General features: G+C 52.6%; 1 long non-coding RNA gene across 2 annotated transcripts; it reads right to left on the bottom strand.

Moving 5' to 3' along the window:
• Positions 1-1,414: 1,414 nt before the first annotated feature.
• LOC115251266 (uncharacterized) lies at positions 1,415-2,256 on the bottom strand. 2 transcript variants are annotated; one of them, XR_003889838.1, is made up of 3 exons: positions 2,092-2,256; positions 1,752-2,016; positions 1,415-1,563 (listed from the first exon to the last, which is right to left on the bottom strand). It is a non-coding gene; the product is annotated as an uncharacterized lncRNA (long non-coding RNA). The 2 variants fall into 2 exon arrangements; XR_003889837.1 differs by having other exon boundaries at positions 1,415-2,016.
• Between the last annotated feature and the right edge of the window lie 14,368 nt (positions 2,257-16,624).

The raw sequence follows: 16,624 nt of genomic DNA, 5'->3' as shown, positions 1-16,624 counted from the left end.
ACTGTCTTCTGAGCGTTCAGCTGCAGGTTGTTGTGTCCGCACCAGGACACCAGTCGAGCCACCTCCCTCCTGTAGGCAGTCTCGTCTCCATTGGAGATGAGCCCGATGAGGGTGGTGTCATCCGCAAACTTGATCAGCTTGACAGACTGGTGGCTTGAGGTGCAGCAGTTTGTATACAGGGAGAAGAGGAGGGGGGAAAGTACACAGCCCTGGGGTGATCCAGTGCTGATGGAGACAGAGTCTGAGACAGTCTTCCCCAGCCGCACATACTGCCTCCGATCCGTCAGGAAGTGAGTGATCCACCTGCAGAGGGAGTCAGGCACACTAAGCTGGGACAGCTTGTCCTGTAGCAGAGCGGGGCAGATGGTGTTGAATGCAGAGCTGAAGTCCACGAACAGGATCCTCGCGTAGGTTCCCGGGGAGTCCAGATACTGCAGGATGGAGTGAAGGGCCAGGCTGACCGCGTCGTCCACAGATCTGTTAGCACTGTAGGCAAACTGCAGTGGATCCAGGAGGGGGGTGGTGATGGACTTGAGGTGTGGCAGGATCAGGCGCTCTAAGGACTTCATGACTACAGAGGTGAGCGCCACAGGTCTGTAGTCGTTAAGCCCAGTGATCCGTGGCTTCTTGGGGACAGGGACAGGGTTTATCATCTGTATTGTTTACCTGTTTACCTCCCTTTATTAGCAGAGCCACCTGCCGCCCTTTTCCTAACTGACTCTGCCCCATTTAAACCCACCTCCCCCTCTTACTTTTTAGCATTCTCATGTTCTTTAGATCCCTCATAAAACAAACCAGTTAGTTCAGACTCCTCAAGTTTCATTTTGATTTGGTGGCATTGGCCTGGACTAAATTGCTGAACATGTGAGTTTAAAAGCATGTTTCAAATAGATCTATGATGACCTAAAATCTGAACTGGAAGACAGAAAAGCCACTTTTGTTCGTAGTTGTATATCGGCCCCCTGCTGGACCACAGTCAGAGTTCCTATCTGAGTTCTCTGATTTCTTATCTGACTTGGTCCTTAGAACGGACAAAGTCATTATCATTGGAGACTTTAATATCCATATGGACGTTATAAATGACAGCTTTAGAAATGGCTTCATTTCATTACTTAAATCCGTTGGTTTCCTCCAGCAGATAAACCAACCAACTCATAGCTTCAACCACACCCTAGATCTAGTTCTGACTTATGGTGTTGAGGTAGAACATGTGTCAGTGTTCCCTCAGAACCCACTCCTGTCAGATCATTCAATGATCACTTTTACATTTATGATTAAGGATTCTTCTATGTGTGGCGGGGTGGAGGGGGGTGGAACGGTGGATGACAACGCCACCTGGGGAATTTCACCCCAGGAATTAACCGGAAACAGGCACGCGCAGATACGGTTCGGTTCCAGAGGCAGAGACAGGATTGAGGGTTAGGCAGTACAATTTTATTAAATACAACTCAACACCGAAATAGCTCGGCAAACACCCGTGCTACTACAAACAAAACTACACACGAAAGGTGTGATAAAAACGCCCTCCACCAGGGGTTGGGTCCCCGCCGTGGCCCGCAGCACCTGTCCACAAAGAAAAGAGGACAATTAAATTTACAATGATAATCAGACGCGTCGAGTGCACACGCACACACACACCTCACACAGACAAGCGAATAAATGGCGACCAGGTCGTCCAAAAGAAAGTCAACCAAGACACAAAAAGCAACAAAACCAACAAAAGTAAATGTAAATTGATGCAATTTACATACTGTTAAGAGTCTAAAATTGAAAGTAATAGCTCCGTGGTCGCCTCGGCAGCACCACTACGTCTCAGCGCCGTCCCCCGAGCGAAGGGGGGGGGGCGAGAGAGAGAGCGCGAGAGCGAACAAGAGAGAGTCCCGAAAGCGGGACTGAGCCAAAGCAGCAGTGGGTCCAGTACGCGAGGTAGTCCGTGCCGACTGTTTGGTGGCGCCACCACTCCGTGAAGGGTTCCCGCTGGGGCAACGCGACCCACCGACGCCAGCCGGCAGTCAACTGCAACAAGGACAGCCCCATTAACCTTTATCGACTGAGTGGAGGAAGTCAGTGACGCGCATTGCTGCGCCTTACCTGCCCAGGGTAAACTAGCGCGCGTGCCCTCACGGCAAAGCGTTCTAGGTGGAAGGATGGCGGGAGGAAGCACCAACCTTCTTGGCGCTGCCAAACAGCATGCTCGCGCTGTGAAACAGTTTGTTGGTCGAACCGCCCAGATAAGCCACAACCCCGCCGTACCGTCTAAGGGGGAAAACAACTAAGGTCAGCTGGAGGCAGTGCCTTATATAAACCTTTTCTCCCCACCCACCAATTAAGGCACTACCTCCATAGGACACCTGTTCGGAGGGCAGGCCACGCTCTGCCACATCTGCTCAGAGCACAGTCTTACTATAGCAGATGTCTTTCAGATAATGCTGTAGCTAAGTTTAAGGAAGCGATCCCTGCGTTGATCCCAGGACCACTGTGTGTTTCCCCAGGGATCAATCATTATAATCTTAGCCCTGCTGAGGTTGACTCTTTTGCTGAAGGTGCTGCAACCTCACTGAGAATCACGCTTGATTCTGTTGCCCCCCTGAAAAAGAAAATAGTAAATCAGAGGAGGTGTGCCCCCTGGTATAATTCACATATCAGGACCCTCGTGCAGAAAGTGCGCAGACTAGAAAGGAAGTGGCATTCTTGTAAAATAGACAGCTATCATGTAGGCCCTCTGTAAGGCTAGAACAGCTTATTTTTCTTCTTTAATTGAAGAAAACAAGAATAACCCCAGGTTTCTTTTCGGCACTGTGGCCAAATTAACTAAGAGTCACAGTGTTGTAGATCAACGTATCCCTTCTTCCCTTAGTGGTGAAGACTTCAGGAGCTATTTCACTGATAAAGTTGTAGCTATCACAGAAAACGCTAACCAGGCCATCCCAACAACTGGACCATCACCAGATGTGCTGACTGTGGGAACATACAGGTTCTCCAATGAGCCCTTAAACTCCTTCAGCCCTATATATTTTTCGGAGGTGTCTTCGCTAATTCAGAAATCCAAGTCCACCACGTGTCTTTCAGATCCCATCTCAACACACCTGTTGAAGGATGTTTTACCATTGATAGGCAGTTCTATCCTGGACCAGATCAATTGTTCTTTAGTGACAGGTTATGTACCCCGGTCCTACAAGGTGGCAGTGATTAGGCCGTTGCTTAAAAAACCATCACTGGATCCTGATGTGTTAGCAAACTATAGGCCGATATCCAACCTTCCTTTTATCTCTAAAATTGTGAAAATGTGCCATCTTCAAAGTACTTATTCTACTTTTTGAATTTTTTGATGCAGACGTGGTCAGTCATAGTCTTTGTAACTGTTACACGCTAAAACAAAACACAAAAACACCACCTGGTGGCCACTCCTAATGAAGGGGTACGTTGAATATCTATCAGGATATCCACATTTATATGAAAGACATTTTTGAGGCATCATTATCAAGCAATCTAAGGAATTGGCAGAAATATTCATATGGATTCAATAGGATCCTTGATTTTCATAGATAAAAAGTAATTATGCAGTGGGGGAGGGGAGGGGGGGTTCAGTGATCTAACATAAGTCTCACCTTTTTTCCATTGACCTGTCCAAATGAAAATGTCATTCCTCTCCATCACCTCGGCTTGCCAAAGACAAACAAGTGACCTTTTCCTCCGCCTACCTGTGATCAAGAGTGTTGCACATTAAAATAAAGGAGGGTGGGAGGAACAGGCCCAGCTGGGCTCAAAGATTGAAAGATTGAATTAAACATTACGCAACACCAAGGGCCGGCCAGTTTTTGTCCTTTTGACCAGAGAACAATTCTTGCTCACAAAGGACTCCGATGACAGATGCCCACGGCCATGTGCAATAACATTCCACTGTCTGTAAAAAAAAAGGTTCCCCCATCTCATATCAGCCTCAGCTCTACATGATATATCAGTAATGGAAGAATTTGATGCCGGTTCACCTGGTGAAACTCGTCCTCCCTTTTGACCCAACACCATAAACGGCCCTCCGTCCCAGGAGGAAGAGAGTAATTGCTCATTTTGTAGATACAGCACCTTGTGACCAACTTCCTGCTTAATTATTTATGTGCGCTCCCGGTGAGCCTTTTCTATGAGTGGACCAGCAATACTGAAATGTGACAGGGGCAGCAAATATCTGCAGTCCGCTGTTTGGGATGTGAACCAGAATTTATCGTATTTAAAGACAATAGGGAATTAAATCAAACTGGAAATGTCCATGGCTGCAGGTAGTATGGCAAAATGTGGTGCAATTGGTCTGCATCTCTGTCGGTTCTCGGCTTTAATGCCATGCTTCTGGATCATGCGCCATTCGGCAAACATGTAATAACATGGACCAATTAGTGATGAAATTAGTGATGAAATTGTATTCATGTAAGTATTTATGTAAATACTATTGTAAATTGGATTTATACAAATGATTTTAATATGGGCCCCAGGAAGAGTAGTGCAGAAGTAACAGCTACTGGGGATCCAGATAAAGAAAAAACAAATCAACATCATTGCATGTAATTCTCATGTTGAGTTGTAAATAATTTTGGGAGAAAACAGAGGTGTCTCGATGCTGCCATTTTCAACAACAAAAGGTGGTGCCCATGTTGAGCTACACATAACTTGGTTTGGAAGGTGACAAAAAAATTGATTCTAAACACAATGTAGTTGCAGACATCTGTGCCCCCCCCCCCCTCCCCCCCAGACAAAAAACAGAAAATCAATAAAACTGATAATAAATGGTGTAGGCGTGCTTTGTCTTCCCTTCCCTCTCCGCGAAAAGACGAGGCATCCTGGCTGGCTCCACTCTTGCGGAGTATGAATAATGTATTTTTCATTAACATTCACCCTCATCCTACAGTATGTTAGGGGCATTAGGAGGTGGTGGGATGCTCAGCAAAGAGAGGTTAGATATTAGATTGTTCCACAAGGGCTATGTGAAAACGCCTTGCATCTGTTCCACTGTTTTCTTCTTCTCGCTCTAAATCGAGCTGCGGGAAGGTGGTGGTGCTTTTAAATGTAGGTAGGTGTTGCAAGCTGGGCTAGGTGAGAGGAGAGACCACCTGGTCCCTGTTTACCAAAAGGGTTTAATCAGGTCACCTACTCACCCCTGACGTCACTGAGTTTTACGCTTCTCTGTCCTGGTCATACTCTGTTCACCCCGTTGGACCGTTAAATGCATTTTATCATATCAAATCACACATGGCTTCATGTTGATCTGAGTTTCCAGCCACATATGGGGGGAGCTCAGATTCACAAATGGGTTTAAACAGCAGCGTGAATGTCTGTGCGGCTGAATACGATGGCGCAGATAAAGAAAGCGAGACTAAGCCAGATGTGGTATTCCTGTGAGCGTTGGTCGCTACTGGCTGCTGAGCTAAGCCGTTCGAGCAAAGCATCATGGGAACCGCCAACCCGGTTGAGCAGCGAGTGGTCATCACGCAGACCTGAACCCAAAGCAGCCCGGTTAACAAGTGCAGCTTGCACAATGTTGTGATCACCACTCGCTAAATTGAGACACGCGCCTGCGTACACACCCCTCGGTTTTGTGCAGCCGCAGCAGAATCTTTCCAAACTGAATTATGAGGCAATTTGCCACATCTTTGATGTGATAAAAATTGAAGCCCCTGCTGGAAAGTACATAGACCAGAGGGTGCGCAAGCAACCGCCGATGTTCGGGCACTATGTGAGCAAAGTCCTTGCTCCTTAAAAGTGCTTCATTCAGAGTCCGGGGGCTTCCCAATCTGGGCCGATTATACCTCTGTGGCTACAAAAGTGATGACTATTGAGGAGCGGAGAAGGATGCTGACTGGTGATAACCTCAGGAAAAGGACAGCCGCGAAGGCTGGTGCATGTGTGTTGTGGCTGGGCAAATGCTCATTATATAAAGAGGGGCGGTAATTAACAACATTTATCTTGGATTATATTTGCTTCATGAATTCTGTTTCCAGGAGTTGCCATTTTTTGACTCCAGTGTATTGTTATACTCCCCATTTTTTTGTTCATCTTTGAAAAAAGATGGCACGTTTCTTTTCCCCTCTGACTGGAGCTGTGCGGTGTGTGTGGATCAATAGCACTGCTCCGTCGGTGAGTTCCTTGGTATGGGCGCTACAGCTTCGCAGTTATTTGGAATTGAATTAGGGGGGCTGGGGAGGGAGACAGAGATGATGAAGAGTATCAATCATTCTGTCTCTTGTGTGAAGTTATTTGCGGGTCGACGGAATCGGCAATAATGAAAGTTCACTTGTTCACCACCGAGGGTTTGTGGGTAAATTTACTTTCCCCGCGACGCTGGACCTGGAAGAACAGGAGCAAATCCTCGACAGAGGAAGTATTGTCAATACAATTTTGGTGACTCCTTACAAGTGCGCACAGCGTTATGGCGCCAGCCTTGGTGGGGTTAGCGGCTGTGCGGCACTCAGGTCAAACCCCGATTGCTCTGTCTGTTCTATTTTATCACCCCCCATTAGTGCAATCATAGCTGCTGTTATGAGTTTTGACTCTGACCTAAACAATGCACTTCTACACTCCGCGGCCTATGCCGTTTTCTTTTTTCTTTTCCGGAACTCGCCACTATCCAGCCACGAAATTAAAAAGCACAATTTCCTTTGTCTTCTCTCTCCCCTTCCACGGCTCCTTTCTTCTGTAGGAGAGTGATCACCCTTATATCTCAGAAAAGGATTTGATAACATTACCGCCGAGCTGCCTTCCCTCCTGTATCAGTATTAGAATGCGCAGCTGCAATGGAGAATCGTTTAAGTGAGATTGATTGAGCCCAGCTGGTCCAGATTCCGAGTGTGTCAGAGTCATTTATGCAGGGATTGGCTCATAACCTGCCAATCAGATGGATGGATGTAAAAGATGGTTTAATAGAAGGTGGGACTGAAGAGGCAGGAGGAGATGACTAAATATGTCTGGCAGAGGCGTGGATCTTTTAACCGTTTTTGACAAACCTCAAGTCCGTTTGAGCACATTGGCATCCGACATCAGATTCCTGTGGAGACCCTGATGAAAACCTCCAGCAGTTTTAAAGTAGGTGGAGAAACATTTGATCTTTTTCCACTGCAGGAACTACCTGGGATTTTTTTTTTATCCTCAGTGCGTTTTCATTGAAAATGCCTGGAAAATCTTTCTCTTGTCCCCAATCTTTTCCTGAAAAAGTCCCTAGTAGGGAATAGGATTTTTCTTAAGAGGTGGTGCCGTGTGCTGAGGACCACTGATGGTGGAACACACTTGCAGCATTCACCTGCCATGTTTGCCTTTGCTTGTCTTATTTAAACAATCTTGATTTTCTTTATGATTTAAAGAGGACCTGTTGAAATGCATTTGGTAATAAATGTCCAAAATGCCCCTCCTGGGCTACCACCTTATCGTGGTGGAGGGGTTTGCGTGTCCCAATGATCCTAAGAGCTCTGTTGTCTGGGGCTTTATGCCCCTGGTAGGGCCACCCATGGCAAACAGGTCCTAGGTGAGGGATCAGACAAAGCGTAGCCCAAGACCCCCTAATTATGGAAAACAACATTGGTCCTACATTTCTCTTGCCCGAATGCGGGTCACCTGGAGCCAGGCCTGGGGGTGAGGCACATTGGCAAGTGCCTGGTGGCTGGACCTCTGCCCATGGAGTCCGGCCGGGCACAGCCCTAAAAGGCAACATGGGACCCCCTTCCCGTGGGCTCACCACCTGCAGGAGGGGCCAAGGGGGTAAGGTGCATTGTGTGTTGGGTAGCGGCCGAAGGCAGGGACCTCGGCGGTCTGATCCCCGGCTGCATAAACTGGCTCTAGGGACATGGAATGTCACCTCTCTGGTGGGAAAGGAGCCTGAGCTGGTGCGCGAGGTTGAGAAGTTCCGACTAGATATAGTCGGCCTCACCTCGATGCACGACAAGGGCTCTGGAACCAGTCTTCTCGAGAGGGCTTGGACTCTCTACCACTCTGGAGTTGCCGATGGTGAGAGGCGACGGGCAGATGTGGCAATTCTGGTTGCTCCCCAGCTCAGTGCCTGTATATTGGAGTTTACCCCGGTGGATGAGAAGGTAGCCTCCCTTCGCCTTTGGGTGGGGGGACGGATCCTGACTGTTGTTTGTGCTTATGGCCCAAACAGCAGTTCAGCGTATCCAGCCTTTTTGGAGTCCTTAGAGGGAGTGCTGGAGAGTGCTCCTTCTTGGGGCTCCCTCGTCCTCCTGGGTGACTTCAATGCTCACGTTGGCAATGACAGTGTGACCTGGAGAGGTGTGATTGGGAACAACGGCCCCCCTGATCTGAACCCGAATGGTGTTTTGTTATTGGACTTCTGTGCTCATCTTAGATTGTCCATAACAAACACCTTGTTCGGGCATAAAGGCGTCCACATGTGCACTTGGCACCAGGACGCCTTAGGCAGCAGATCGATGATCGACTTTGTGGTCGTGTCATCGGATTTGCGGCCGTATGTTCTGGACATTCGGGTGAAGAGAGGGGCGGAGCTGTCAACTGATCACCACCTGGTGGTGAGTTGGCTCCGATGGTGGGGGGGTATGCTGGACAGACCCGGCAGACCCAAACGTATTGTGAGGGTCTGCTGGGAACGCCTGGCAGAGTCTCCTGTCAGAAGGAGCTTCAACTCACACCTCCGGAAGAGCTTTGACCATGTCCCGGGGGAGGCGGGGGACATTGAGTCTGAGTGGACCATGTTTCGTGCCTCCATTGTTGAGGCGGCTAACCGGTGCTGTGGCCGCAAGGTGGTTGTTGCCTGTCGTGGCGGCAATGCCCGAACCCGCTGGTGGACACCAGTGGTGAGGGATGCCGTCAGGCTGAAGAAGGAGTCCTATCGGGCCTTACTGGCCTGTGGGACTCCTGAGGCAGCAGATAGGTACCGGCAGGCCAAGCGGAGTGCAGCTACAGCGGTTGCCGAGGCAAAGACCCGGGCATGGTGAGGCCACGGAGAATGACTTTCGGACGGCCTCGAAAAGGTTCTGGACCACCATCCGGCGTCTGAGGAAGGGGAAGCAGTGCACTGTCAACACTGTGTATAGTGGTGATGGTGGGCTGCTGACCTCAACTCGGGATGTTGTGGATCGGTGGAAGGAATACTTCGAGTACCTCTTCAATCCCACAAGCACATCTTCCAATGCGGAAGCAGGCCCTGGGGACCTGGGGATAGGCTCTCATATCTCCGGGGCTGAAGTTGCCGAGGTAGTCAAAAAACTCCTTGGTGGCAAGGCCCCGGGGGTGGATGAGATCCGCCCAGAGTTCCTTAAGGCTCTGGATGTTGTAGGGCTGTCGTGGCTGACTCGACTCTGCAACATTGCGTGGACATCGGGGGCGGTGCTCCTGGATTGGCAGACCGGGGTGGTAGTCCCTCTTTTTAAGAAAGGGGACCGGAGGGTGTGTTCCAACTATAGGGGATCACACTCCTCAGCCTCCCTGGTAAGGTCTATTCAGGGGTACTGGAGAGGAGGGTCCGTCGGATAGTCGAACCTCGGATTCAGGAGGAGCAATGTGGTTTTCGTCCTGGGCGTGGAACAGTGGACCAGCTCTACACCCTCAGCAGGGTCTTCGAGGGTGCATAGGAGTTTGCCCAACCAGTCCACATGTGTTTTGTGGACTTGGAGAAGGCATTCGACCGTGTCCGTCGGGGGGTCCTGTCGGGGGTTCTCCAAGAGTATGGGGTGTCGGGCCCGTTGATACGGGCCGTCCGCTCCCTGTACGATCGGTGTCAGAGTTTGGTCCGCATTGCTGGCAGTAAGTCGAACTCGTTTCCAGTGAGGGTTGGTCTCTGCCAGGGCTGCCCTTTGTCACCGATTCTGTTCATAATTTTTATGGACAGAATTTCTAGGTGCAGTCATGGTGTTGAGGGGGTCCAGTTTGGTGACCTCAGGATCGGGTCTCTGCTTTTTGCAAATGATGTGGTCCTGTTGGCGTCATCAGCCTGTGACCTCCAACGATCACTGGATCGGTTCGCCACCGCATGTGAAGTGGCTGGGATGAAAATCAGCACCTCCAAATCCGAGGCCATGGTTTTCAACCGGAAAAAGGTGGAGTGCCTTCTCCGGGTCAAGGAGGAGATCCTGCCCCAAGTGGAGGAGTTCAAGTACCTTGGGGTCTTGTTCACGAGTGAGGGATGAATGGAGCAGGAGATCGACAGGCGGATCGGTGCGGCATCCGCAGTAATGCAGACTTTGCATTGGTCCGTAGTGGTGAAGATCTTCGTTCCTACCCTCACCTATGGTCATGAGCTTTGGGTCATGACCGAAAGAACAAGATCACGGGTACAAACAGCTGAAATGAGCTTCCTCCGTAGGGTGGCTGGGCTCTCCCTTAGAGATAGGGTGAGAAGCTCTGCCATCCGGGAGGAGCTTGGAGTTGAGCCGCTGCTCCTCCGCGTTGAGAAGAGCCAGATGAGGTGGCTTGGGCACCTAGTCAGGATGCCCCCTGGGCGCCTCCCTGGTGAGGTGTTCAGGGCATGTTCCTCCAGTAGGAGACCCCCGGGAAGACCCAGGACACGTTGGAGAGACTATGTCTCTTGACTGGCCTGGGAAGACCTGGGGATCCCCCCGGATGAGCTGGAAGAAGTAGCTGGCGAGAGGGAAGTCTGGGCTTCTCTTCTTAGGCTGCTGCCCCCGTGACCCGACCCCAGATAAGCAGTAGAGGATGGAGAGGACGTCCAAAATGTAATAACTTTTTCATTTCATTTTGTAATAAAGCCGCATTTTGTAATAAACTGCCCCAACGCATTTTGTAATAAATTTTGCCGCATTATGTAATAAGTTATTACATTTTGAGAAGATTATTACAAAATGCACTTGCAACTTTTTTATTCTCTATAAAATGTAATAACATTATGCATTACATAATAACAATTCTAAAGCATAGTTTATTTGTTTGTTAATTGTATTTCATTTTACTTTAAAGAATTTGTAAAAGCTTGGCCTATTATTAGTATCACTGTATTAGCCTAGTAGCAGTACTTAGCAATTACTATCAGTACACTATTCAAAGGTTGCATTAACAGAGAATATGTTGTGACTCCTACTCTGGCCCCACCTCCTCCTGGGCAATCAGCTCAACCACCACCACCTGGGCCCTCTCCTGCAGCTGCACCCAATCCGCCCAAACGACTCTGCACCCATAAAAGGCCCCTATGCACTCAGGCCAGTGCTTGATCTTACTGATGTTTTTGGCAACACGTCCCGTGGACCCAGCATCTCTCCAGGCTCCCCAGCGACTCCCTGCGTCTCCCTGCGTCTTCCAGAGACTCCTCTGCAACCTTCCTAGCCCCTCTTCCTCTTCCCCTTCCTCGGACGGATTTCTCCTATCCTCTGGACACTTGGACTCTCCCACAGACTCTCGCCCCTGGATCTCGAACTTGAGTTTACTTTTTTAATTCCCGTGTCTGTCTGCCTTCTTTGGGGTTCCGCCACACTTGACCGCCAGTCCTCTCGAGCGTAACAGAAAGATCAAGCCAAGATGAGTCAAGGTGGAACCCCGGGGCAGCCGGGCGACCCTAGGACCCCCACGTTACCCTCCCCCCTCGAAAGAAGAGTGGAGGCCCACTCTGCCCAGCTCTCCTCCCTTCAGTCGGAGCTAACCAAGGCCTTCCCCACAATCCAGGGGGAGATTTCCGAGCTCCAGAGCTCCTCCCAGACCACCTCCAGTACCCTGTCCGCCCTCTCCAACCAGATGTCCGCCATGGCAACCGTTTTGGCTTCCATTATTCAGAAGCTAGGCAGCGACCCCGGTGGGGCTGCTCCATCAGAACCATCTCTCCCGCTTTCTCCCCGAGCCGAGCCCAACCTTGCCAGCCCCCGTGTGTTCGGCGGGGATTTCGACCTGGGCAAGGGGTTCCTCCACCAATGTGAGCTGCTCTTCCGCCATCAGCCCTCCAGATTTGTTTCCGACGAGGCCAAGGTTGGATTTATAACCTCCCTCCTGGCCGACAAGGCATTGAGCTGGGCCATAGCTGCCGTCGACCTGGACCCCCGCCTCTCCTCAGACTACAGCGCCTTTCGACGGGAGTTCAAGGCTGTGTTCGAGCACCCCACCTACGGTGAAGACGCCGCGAGTCGTCTGCTCGCTCTCCAGCAGGGGTCACGGTCAGTTGCGGAGTACACCCTTGAGTTCCGCATCCTGGCTGCAGAGAGCCGCTGGGGCGAGACCGCGCTCCGTAGCGTCTATCAACGGGGCCTGAGTGAGGCAATCAAGGACCTGATTGTGAGAGACCGCCCCTCGTCACTCAACGAGCTGATCACCCTCTCGCTCCAGATGGATGAACGACTACGGGAGCGCCGCCAGGAGCGCGCCCAACGTGCGGGCGGTTCTACCCGCCAACTCTCCCACCGCACTTCCTCTGTCCCTGACTTCTCCCTTACCAGCACTGCCGCCCCGCCTCCTCACATCCTCTTGCAATCCCCAGCTCACTCCTCCCCCAGAGTCGGAGAGGAACCCATGCAGATCGGCCGGTCCCGTCTCTCACGGCAGGAGCGGGAGCAAAGACTCCGAGACCAGTTGTGCCTGTACTGCGGAAACAACGGCCACTTCATCCAAGCCTGCCCCGTCCGACCAAAAGGGCCTGCATACCAGTAGGGGGAGTACTGGTGAGCCGAGCTGTGATTCCCCAACCCACCGAGCAACACAACCGCCTCTTCCCCGCAACCCTCTCCTGGGATAAGGAGTCTATTCCGGTGAGTGTTCTCATTGACTCTGGGGCTGATGAGTCCCTGATGGACTTTTCTCTCGCGCGTCAAGCTGGCATTCCCCTGGTTCCTCTCGATCGCTCCCTGTCCCCCCAGGCGATCGATGGCCGCTCTCTGGGTAACATCACGCATCGCACCATCCCACTCACCCTAACACTCTCGGGTAATCACATAGAGAGTACACCTTTCCTGGTTTTGCACGCCCCCACCGCTCCACTCGTGTTAGGAAGACCGTGGTTGGAAAGGCACGACCCCCACATCTCATGGACTTCGGGTCGGATCCTGGGGTGGAGCGTGGCCTGTCACGCCAACTGCCTTCGCTCCGCCCCCTCTCCATCCAGTAATCCCAGGCCCGCGCTCACTCCCCCGGATCTCACTGGTGTTCCCCCTATCTACAATGATTTAGCCCCAGTGTTCAGTAAGGACAATGCTCTGTCCCTTCCCCCTCACCAGCCCTGATTGCCCCATCGACCTCCTCCCCGGGGCTCCCTACCCCACGGGTCGACTTTACAATCTCTCCATCCCAGAGAAGGAGGTGATGCGCAACTACATCACTGAATCCCTTGCCTCTGGGATCATAAGACCATCGTCATCCCCCTTAGCTGCAGGTTTCTTCTTTGTAGCCAAGAAGGATGGCGGCCTGAGGCCCTGCATCGACTTCCGCAAACTTAACAACATCACCGTTAAGAACAAGTACCCTCTTCCCCTTATGAGTTCCACGTTCGAGCCTCTCACTCATGCCCGGGTGTTCACTAAGTTAGACCTCCGCAACGCTTACCACTTGGTGCGGATCAGGAAAGGGGACGAATGGAAGACCGCCTTCAACACACACCTCGGGCACTTCGAATACCTGGTCATGCCCTTCGGCCTCTCCAACGCCCCCGCCGTCTTCCAGGAGTTGGTCAACGATGTGCTCCGGGACATGATCAACGTCTTTGTGGTGGTCTACTTGGACGACATCTTGATCTTCTCCCGCACCATGGAGGAGCACCACCAGCATGTTCGCCTGGTCCTACAACGGCTTTTGGAGAACCGACTATTCATCAAAGCCGAGAAGTGCGTCTTCCACTCCGCCTCAGTGGGGTACCTCGGCTACATCGTGGAGGAGGGGCGGGTGCGCGCAGATCCGGCCAAGATCCAGGCTGTGGTGGAGTGGCCACGCCCCACCGACCGCACTCAGCTTCGCCGGTTCCTTGGGTTCGCCGGGTTCATCCGGCGGTTCATCAAAGGGTTCAGTCAAGTGGCTGCCCCTCTCTCCGCTCTCACCTCCACCTCGCGCCCTTTCGCCTGGACACCGGAGGCTGAGACCGCCTTCTCGGCCCTCAAGGACAGGTTCACGACGGCTCCGGTGCTCGCCCATCCAGACCCCGCTCGGCAGTTCATCGTCGAGGTCGATGCTTCGGACGCGGGCATCGGGGCAGTCCTCTCCCAGCGGTCCGAGGCAGACCAGAAGATTCACCCATGTGCCTACTTTTCCCGCCGTTTTTGATCCGGCGAACGAAATTACGATGTGGGCAACAGGGAACTTCTGGCGGTCTATGGAGCCTTGGTGGAGTGGAGACACTGGCTGGAGGGAGCAAAGCACCCGTTCCTTGTGTGGTCGGATCATAAGAACTTGACCTATGTGAGAACGGCCAAGAGACTCAATCCCAGACAGGGCCGCTGGGCTCTCTTCTTCAGTCGGTTTGATTTCACCCTCACTTTCCGTCCTGGTTCCAAGAATATCCGGGCTGATGCCCTCTCCCGCCAGTTTCCGGAGGAATTCCCCGGCGCCCCCAGGGACCCTGACACCATCGTTCCCCCGGCCCGGGTCATAGGGGTCATCTCCTGGCCGATCGAGACGGCCGTCGAGCAAGCCCAGAGAGACGAGCCAGATCCTGGGAACGGGCCTCAGGGCCGAATGTTCGTGCCTTCCTCCGTCCGGCCGCAGGTGCTAGAGTGGGGCCACTCCAGTTGTTTCGCCTGCCATCCGGGCGTGCGTCGGACGGCGGAGTTTGTGCAGCGGCGCTTCTGGTGGCCCAACCTCCAAGAGGATGTTCGGGAGTTTGTGGGCGCCTGCACGGTCTGTGCCCGCAGCAAGGCCTCCCATCGCTCGCCAGCAGGCCTTCTGCACCCCCTTCCCGTCCCCAGTCGACCCTGGTCTCACGTAGCCCTGGATTTTGTGACGGGCCTCCCCGTCTCGCAGGGGAACGACACCATCCTGACCATTGTGGACCGCTTCTCCAAGGGGGTCCACTTTGTCGCCCTCCCCAAACTCCCTTCTGCTGCAGAAACAGCTGAACTCCTGGTCTCCCACGTGGTACGTCTCCATGGGATCCCCCTTGACGTGGTCTCTGACCGTGGCCCCCAATTCACTTCTAGGGTGTGGCAGGCCTTCTGCAAGGGGATTGGGGCCACGGTCAGCCTGTCCTCTGGGTACCACCCCCAGTCCAACGGACAAGCCGAACGGGCCAACCAGGCTTTGGAGGCGGCCCTGCGCTGCGTGACCACCAGCAATCCTGCCTCCTGGTCCAAGTTCCTGCCGTGGGTGGAATACTCCCTCAACGCCATGGAGAGCTCTGCTACTGGTATGTCCCCCTTTCAATGTTTCCTGGGCTACCAACCCCCTCTGTTCCCCCAGCAGGAGCTGGAGATCGCAGTGCCGTCTACCAGGGCCCATCTCCGCCGATGTAGGCGCATCTGGAAGACTGCCCGCAAAGCCATCTTGCGGGCCACTGAGCAGTCCCGGCGTTCGGCCAACCGGCGAAGGAGGCCGGCCCCTGCTTACCGGCCTGGCCAGAAGGTCTGGCTGTTGGCCCGGGACCTGCCCCTCCAGACCTCGCAGACTTCCTCCAGAAAGCTGAACCCCCGCTACATTGGTCCATACACCATCTGCAGCATCGTCAACCCCTCTGCAGTCCGTTTGGATCTCCCTGCCGCCCTCAAGGTCCACCCGGTCTTCCACGTCTCGCTCATTAAACCCTTCTCCACCAGCCCCCTGTCCCCTCCTGCTCCGACTCCACCTCCCCCACAGGTCCTGTCGGACGGAGAGCCGGTGTGGAGCGTTAACAAGCTGCTGGCGGTCCGCCGACGGGGAAGGGGCTTCCAGTACCTGGTGGATTGGGTGGGTTACGGCCCCGAAGACCGGAGCTGGGTGCCCCCATCCTATCTCGCTGACCCCTCCCTCCTCGAAAACTTCTACCGGGAGCACCCGGATGCTCCTGGGCGGTCGTCTGGTGCCTCCCGTAAGGGGGGGGGTACTGTTGTGACTCCTACTCTGGCCCCACCTCCTCCTGGGCAATCAGCTCAACCACCACCACCTGGGCCCTCTCCTGCAGCTGCACCCAATCCGCCCAAACGACTCTGCACCCATAAAAGGCCCCTATGCACTCAGGCCAGTGCTTGATCTTACTGATGTTTTTGGCAACACGTCCCGTGGACCCAGCATCTCTCCAGGCTCCCCAGCGACTCCCTGCGTCTCCCTGCGTCTTCCAGAGACTCCTCTGCAACCTTCCTAGCCCCTCTTCCTCTTCCCCTTCCTCGGACGGATTTCTCCTATCCTCTGGACACTTGGACTCTCCCACAGACTCTCGCCCCTGGATCTCGAACTTGAGTTTACTTTTTTAATTCCCGTGTCTGTCTGCCTTCTTTGGGGTTCCGCCACACTTGACCGCCAGTCCTCTCGAGCGTAACAGAATATTCTGTAAATTCCAGATTTTTTTTATTGGATACCAAAACCACATCAAGAATAGTTTCAACATCCAACAAACCTTATTATGCTTCTTGTAATACAGAACAAAACTCTGGGTATCAAAATTTAATCCATTCGTAAACATTAACATATGCACATACAAAATAGAAACGCTGATGAATAGGTAAAGAACAGCTTTATTTATGCATTTATAGAACCTTTCAGCAACAATAAATGCAACCAACAC

The sequence above is a fragment of the Takifugu rubripes genome, chromosome 10 (assembly GCF_901000725.2).
Source record: "Takifugu rubripes chromosome 10, fTakRub1.2, whole genome shotgun sequence".
Lineage (NCBI taxonomy): Eukaryota > Metazoa > Chordata > Actinopteri > Tetraodontiformes > Tetraodontidae > Takifugu > Takifugu rubripes.
Note: the sequence above shows the minus strand (reverse complement) of the source record. Positions and strands in the feature narration are given on the sequence as shown.